The sequence below is a fragment of the Marmota flaviventris genome, chromosome 3 (assembly GCF_047511675.1).
Source record: "Marmota flaviventris isolate mMarFla1 chromosome 3, mMarFla1.hap1, whole genome shotgun sequence".
Taxonomy (NCBI): domain Eukaryota; kingdom Metazoa; phylum Chordata; class Mammalia; order Rodentia; family Sciuridae; genus Marmota; species Marmota flaviventris.
The window spans coordinates 46,366,662-46,374,081 of NC_092500.1; the positions used below are offsets into that span (position 1 = coordinate 46,366,662).

General features: G+C 34.9%; 1 pseudogene; it reads left to right on the forward strand.

Moving 5' to 3' along the window:
- Positions 1-327: 327 nt before the first annotated feature.
- On the forward strand, positions 328-1,422 carry LOC114085903 (meiosis-specific protein MEI4-like; annotated as a pseudogene).
- The last annotated feature ends 5,998 nt before the right edge of the window (positions 1,423-7,420 follow it).

Consider the following 7,420-nt stretch of genomic DNA (forward strand, 5'->3'; position numbering starts at 1 on the left):
CTAAATTAGAAAAAAAAATTAGCCAGGTGCAATGGTGCCAGCCTATAATCCTAGCGACTCAGGAGACTGAGGCAGGAGGATTCCAAGTTCCAGGCCAGCCTCAGCAATTTAGAGAGACCTGTCTCAAAATAAAAATAAAAAAGGGCTGGAGGTATGTCTCAGTGTTTTGAGTCTCTCTGGGTTCAATCTCCAGTACAACATCGTCATCAACAACATTAAAAGTAATTAAAATAAAAAGTCCAGACTGAATTGAGGAGAGTACATTTGGCTGGATTCTCTGAAACACTGGCCCACAGGTGTGTGGATTTCTTGGGGACAAAAGCCAAGATGGATATTCAAGAGTGGTATTAGAGAACTTTAAAACTGGCTCTGGATTTGGCAGTTGATCAAAAGCAGAAAATACAGAGAGCATCTTGCAAGGCTGGTGTCTGAGCAGGAGTTGAAATGGACAACAAGAGTTGAAGCCTTATTCAGGATCATTTAAGAGTGGAAATTTATCTTCCTAGGTGTTGGCTCAGGAACCTAGAAGTTCTGAAAATATATCAACTCTGATGGAAGATTCTGGATGTGATTTATCAAATGAGCAGAGAACTGAACTTTTGAGCTGTCTCAGTATTTTGTGGAGAGCTGTGCAGCCCCACTTTTCCTGCTACTACCTCTTGTGAAAATACCCAATGTTACCCCAGAAACTCCTTTGTCTTCATACAGGCAGTTCTTGCAGCGTCTGCTTGAACGGAAGAACTTGGCAGAATCCGGTGGTGTGAAAACAGACTAACCCACTTGGAAAAAAAAGACTCTTCCACAGTCTCTGATTCTACTTGTCAGTTACTGGATGACTTGACCACTTGTTATTGTAATCCCAAACTTCATTTTTCAAGCTTTTGGATAGAAGCTATTGGTACATTACCTAAATGGATCAGTAATTACAACTTATCTAATGATAGTTTTAAAAAGTGTTCCAAGAAGTTGGAAGAATTTGAGAAAGTACTACTACAGGTTTTTTGAGGGAATAACCAAATAAACCAGTTTCAGGTGAAGTATTATGTCTCTCAGAGTCTGATAACCCTAGAAAATTGCAGCTTGTTGAGAAAATCTATTATATCTCTACTTTTAGCAGAAGTAAACAGCTTTGCTGATGATCTGGGGTCCATTAATGACATGCAAGACAATTCCAATGTGACATGCTATGGAAATATTTTTCGTTGTTCTGGGTTGTAGGGCAGCTTCTTCAAAAGGAAACCAAAGAGCACTCTGCTAGTCAAGGCATAATGACCAAGAGTTAAGAAATTTCTTTAGAAACATGATGGAACTATCTTCCAACTCTCTGATGCATTTCCTCTGTTTGCTTTTTATTTATGGAGACTGGGCATTCTCTTGAACGCAGCAGAGGTAGAAACTGTTGAAAATAACTCACTTCCTTAACTATTTACAGGTATCAGAATATCTTGTGCTTAAACATTTTCAAGAATATTTTAAATGAGTGCTTTTATATTAATCTCTAAAAATTAATTCAACTTAAAGGTTAGTCTTAAATTGTATAAAAAGATTATGAGTCATGTTTATATATTAAAATTAGTCTGTTTCAGTTGAGGATGCTCTCCTCCTTCCCATGTGATTTTATCTTATGTCATTCAATGTAGTCTAGCTCTATTATTCTCTAAAATGGACCATTCATTGTCTATCTCATAACAGATATTTAAATTGTGAAAGATTTTCATGTAATAGATTCTAAAAGGTAATGAAGGAGATCACAGTTTTGTGACTTTATCAATACAATGTGTTTAAAATAATTGGCTATAAATGCAATTTTTAAAACATATTTCTTATGCAACTGCACTTACATCATTGGGTATCATCTTAGAGGGATTTAACGTTTGGAAACCTTGTGGCCTTTAATTTTATATAACAACATATTCATCAAGTCTTTTTGAAAGTATTAATTAGTTCTCTAAAATGTTCAGTGCTTGTTCTCAACAAACACTTGTTTTGATTTTTGATTGAATATATTCCAAAATTCCTATGATTGTTTAAATGTAATTAAGTTAAATATAATTAAGTCATTAGGGATACTTCTATAAATTTTAGCATTTATCTAGAAATATACTTTATACTTATTAAAAGTGTTGGTTGAATTTAAAAAAAAAAAAGTGCAACGGAAGCGAATTGGACACACATAAGTCCACAAATATCTAAAAGAATTCTTTAATAAAAAGAAGAACAAAAGGGGTAAACATCTTACCAGATACTAAAATATATTACTAAGAATAGTAAATCAGTATGATACAGATACTAAAAATGCCAAATAGTTATTACAATAAAATCTAAAATAGGATAAAATCTTAAAGAAATCCATGTGTTTATAGGAACTTAGCCAATTCCTGGAAGATGACTGAAGAAGTGATAAATTATTTAATAAACATTATTGTGAAAATTGGCAAAATATTTGGAGGAAAAAAACAGGTCTCAAACTCACACCACCTACAAAAACAACTTCCCATTTGATTGAAGATCTAGAAATAAAAATGAAATGATAAAACAATTATAAAAGTATTGGAGAATATCTTTTCAACAACAGGGTTAGAAAAGATTTCTTAAATAAGGTGATAAAAAACACAGAACATAAAGACAAAAATAAGTAGAATTTATGACATTAGAATTAAACATTTCTGTCTTGGTGGGACATTATAAATAGCCTGGGAAAAATATTTGGGATGTGAACAACCAATAAAAATTTAACATATAAGGAAATACTACAAACCAATAATCAGAAAAACTCAGGGAATTCAATAGAAGAATTAGCAACGAATATGAAGAGACAATTCAAAGAGAAAAATCAAAAAGCATGTGAAGGGAAACAATTTGGATAACTGCAGATAAAAACTTTGCATATGGGAATGGTAATGGGTAAAAAGTTGTATCATGTCAAGTACCATCAAGGCCTTGGAGACCGGAACCCTTCCTCGCTGCGGGATGGAGTACATGCTGGTGAAGCCTTTCTGGAGGCCTCTTGAAGATTTTTAGGGAAGCTGCATATCTAAAAACCCATTGATTCAGCACTTCTGTGGCTGGCTATATCTCCAGAAGAAATCTTGCACAGAGGAACAAGGAGTTATGGATGAGAGTGACCTTTTCAGTTTTGTTTGTGAAGAAGTTTTTGAACTTATTGAACAAAGTCTTTTTTTACTCTTGGAGTATCTAATTGAATCAGATTGGTGTTCTGTGATTCATGTGTTGAGGAGAGTAATTTTTATGAGATTAAGTTTTAAATTTAAGGACATGACCAGTTAGGTTTTCAATGAGTACAAACGCCTTCCGGCATCATTATCAAACAAGAGCAGCTTGCAGTTGACTAGAAGGGCTTTATTTATTTATTTATTTATTTTAGAAGTAATTTTTCTTCTTCATTTCTTCTTCTTGGTACTGGGTATTAAACCCAGGGGCTTAGCCACTGCCATATTATCAATCTTTTAATTTTGAGACAGAGTCTGGCTAAGTTGGTTAGGGTGTTGCTAATTTACTGAGTCTGGCTTTGAACTTGTGATCCTCTTGCCTCAGCCTCCTGTCGCTGGGGTTACATAGCACAGTAGAACAACTGTGTTTGATAACAATTAACTGTGTTTCTCAAAGTAGCTAGCAGAGAGGAATAACAAACGCTTGTGGCAATGTATATGCCAATTACCCTGACCTGACCATTACACATACTATACATCAAATGCCATACTATGCCCCATAATATGTATAATTATTGTTAGTTGAAAATTCAAATTAAAAAAATAAAGCAGCTTATTGATATTATATGATCTACTTGGTATGAAATATGCTACTTATAATAATAGTGTTCCAGAGTTGTGCTGCATTTAAACCATATCACATGTAATTTGTCATAATTTGAGAGCTACTGGTTGCATATACCAACTCTCTGATTATATGAGAATCTCATTTGGTTGACAGAGAGGGATAGGACATGCCCTTTGGAGAGGTGAAACAATTTTTAGGATGACCGTGCCTTAGAAAAGTACCTACTGAGATGAGAATTAAAAAAAAAAAAAAGAATGTGGAGAAATAGACTCTTCAATATGGGACAGCAAAGCCATATGGCCGAAGAGCTTGTGGGAAAGGAGATAAGGTAGCCATATTCTGAACCTGTCAGTTGTTCAATTGTGTGTGTGTGTGTGTGTGTGTGTGTGCTTTTTCTTTTTCTTTTTTTTGGGGGGGGGCACAGAATTTACCGGAGATTGAACTCAGGGGCCCTCGACCACTGAGCCACTTTCCCAGCCCTATTTTGTATTTTATTTAGAGACAGGATCTCACTGAGTTGCTTATCACCTCACTTTTGTTGAGACTGGCTTTGAACTTGAGATCTTCCTACCTCAGCCTCCGAAGCCACTGGAATTACAGGCGTATGCCACTGTTCCTGGCATGCTTTTTCATTTATTGGTTCAACTCTTAGTTGGTTAGAGTAATACTTAGAATAATTAGTTTATAGAAGTGGTGCACTTTTTGAATCTTAGTAGATTTTTTTGCCCTCGGATATGAATGATAACTTAAATGAACACAGAATCTCTTGATCACAGTCTTTGAGCTTGTAAACATTTAGTATTGTTCAGGAGACCTCTGTTACTGAACATTTTTCTCTTTGTGTGTTATCTGTTCTTTCCTGCCCCTCTTTCCTTTCCTAATTTAGATAAACATAGTTCACCCTGCCCACGACCTTTAAATTCAGCAGTGTCATCACTAAAAGCCTAGATTTCTTTCTTTCTACATGTATTTAGCTTGACCTCAAACTTGATACTCTCCATGAATTTAGCTTGATTGAAGAAACAAGACTAAAAGGAAAAATTTCTATAATTTCTGGCGATTATTGCTTTATATGCTCTTTCTGTATAGAGTTGCTGCTATAAATTATTACTTCTTCATGTCCTATACTTTGCATTTTTTCCAACAAAGAAGTCAATTTTCTATAATACTCTGTTGTAAAATATGATGCTCCTATGATAATAAAGATTTTTGATACAAAAATAATCTTGACATAGATTCAATGTATTTTCAATTCTTGCTTAGAATACAGATAAAGGATTCTGTAATTCTTTTTTCTACTTTCACTTAGTCTGTATAAAGTGGAATTTTTGTCGGGTTGGTCCATATCCCTGGCTAAAACTATTAAATTTTTCCATAAATTGAGTGACTTTTCTCTTTTTTTGTGAATTTCCTCACTAGGGATGCAGAGGTTGGTGTCTGTCTAGCATTTGAAGCTATGGACTTTATAGATTGTGTGGGTTATCATTTGAATCTTTCAGATCCAAACTACAAAAGAATAAAACATATGTGTTTGCTTTTGCCAGTTCAAGGGTCAGTGGGCTCAGGGAAGTAGTATGGCTCTTTCTTTCTTTCTTTCAGATCTCAGTTCAAATGCCTCCTTTTTTGAGATGCATTCTTGGACCTTTATATCTAAACTGACCTACTCCAATTTTTCTCTATTTCAAGGGTTGGCAAACTGTGGCCCGCAGGCTAAATCTGGCCCATTGTTTGTTTTTTTTTTTTTTGTAAATAAAATTTTACTGGAACCAAGCCACAGCCACTGATTTATGTATTGCCTATCATTGCTTTTGTCCTTTAACAGCAGAGTTAACTAGTTGCAACAGAGACTACATGGTCTGCAAAGATTAAAATATTTGCTGTGGCCCTTTTCGGAAAAAAACTTGTTGATGGCTGCTCAGTCTCATAATCCTCTTTTTTTCCTTTTATGCCATGTATAGTTGTCTTGTGTATTTTTTGGGCTGTTTCTCTTTATACCCTTACAAAAATATAAAGTCCATGAGGTCAGATACTGAGTCTGTGTTGTTCATCATTGTATCACTCATAATTAGCATGGTATTGTGATATTATAGACATTTAATAATGTTTGCTGAATTAATTTATTATATTTAAAAATGTCATGACGTTATTCAATTCCCTGGGTGGGGTGAGTTAAATGTATTGTGATTCTGTTAATATTTAATTTATTTATTTAATTGTGGAGACTGCAGGCTCCTTGTCAGACAGCAGATCTATAGAACTTACTCTTCTTGTATAACTGAACTTTATACTCATTGAACAGCCACTCCCTACTTTCCTTTCCTCTCAGCTCCTGGGATCACAGTTTCATTCTATTTCTATGAGTTTGATTATTTTAGATAATTCATGCAGGGGAATCAAGAGGCATTTGTTCTATGACTGGCTTCTTTTGCCTTAGCTAACATATTAACTTGGAAGAAAGTGACAAGAGTATTTAGAGTGTGAGCCAAAGAAGATTTAGACAGGAAAATTGAGATGGAGTCACCTAAGAAATATGAAGAAAGTGGTTTAGTTGTGTCCAAAAGTCAAGGGCAGAGAGTGAATAGTTTTGTTAAATGCTAAAGAGAGGTCCCTGATTAGGCTTTTGCCTTATGGGAAAAAACAAGGGACAAGGAGACTTTGCAGCAACTAGTTATCCGTCTTCTATTAGACCTTTTCTATACGGTAGATGGACTGTATAAATGTGCAAACTGAAATAATCAGACTTTGCTCCCACTGTAAAAGAAAGTAGTTTAGAAAATTTAGCCCTTGAAGAAAGATGCTGAGTACAAGCAGTGTATGAAGGGAGGTAGGTGGGTACCATTTCTGAACATGTTGCGAAGGGAAGAAATACCCTAATAGTTCAAGGTTGTATCATTATTTACATCTTTAAGACAAAAAATAATAAATCCAATTGGGCAGCAAAGTCACTGCCGCTCCATGCTTGATTCCAGCTAGTGTTAGGAAGGATGATGATGTGCAAGAGTACAATGCAGAGAGAGGAGAACACGCCTACTTCAAAATTCTTTAAAATTTAAAGAATAATTTATTAGACCAATATTTTGTTTTGGTTTAATCAGTGTGGTGAAAAAGCATATAATTTATAGGTAAAAGGAAACATCTGAACAAATACTATCTTAATAAAACATGTATCACTGATTTAATACTTGGCAATTTTCAAAATACATCCATAATCTATGTGTTATCTCCTTTAATCTATCCAAAGCACTGCGAGGTGGGTTTTATTATGCTTATTTGATTTATAGATCTGTGCAGTGAGGCTCAGATTGGTGAACAATTTTTCCAGAACACATGTAACTAGAAAGTATTGAAACTGAGTTTTGACTCCAAGGTCCAGAGAGTGCATTCCACTGTGTTCATCGTATGATGATTTCTCACCATAAGTAATTAGTCTGGATGTCTCCACTGTGAGGTAGACAAGGCTTTCATTTTCCATTAGGACTCTCCAAATGTCTGAGTCTTGTTCAAATTATTATTTAAAACTTCTATTTGTGGTTTGTGGTTGTTGGTTCAAGGCAACATATCCTCCTCAAGTGGAACGTCTCTTCTGTTGAGTTTGCTCAGTTTTCTAATGCCTATAAATCCC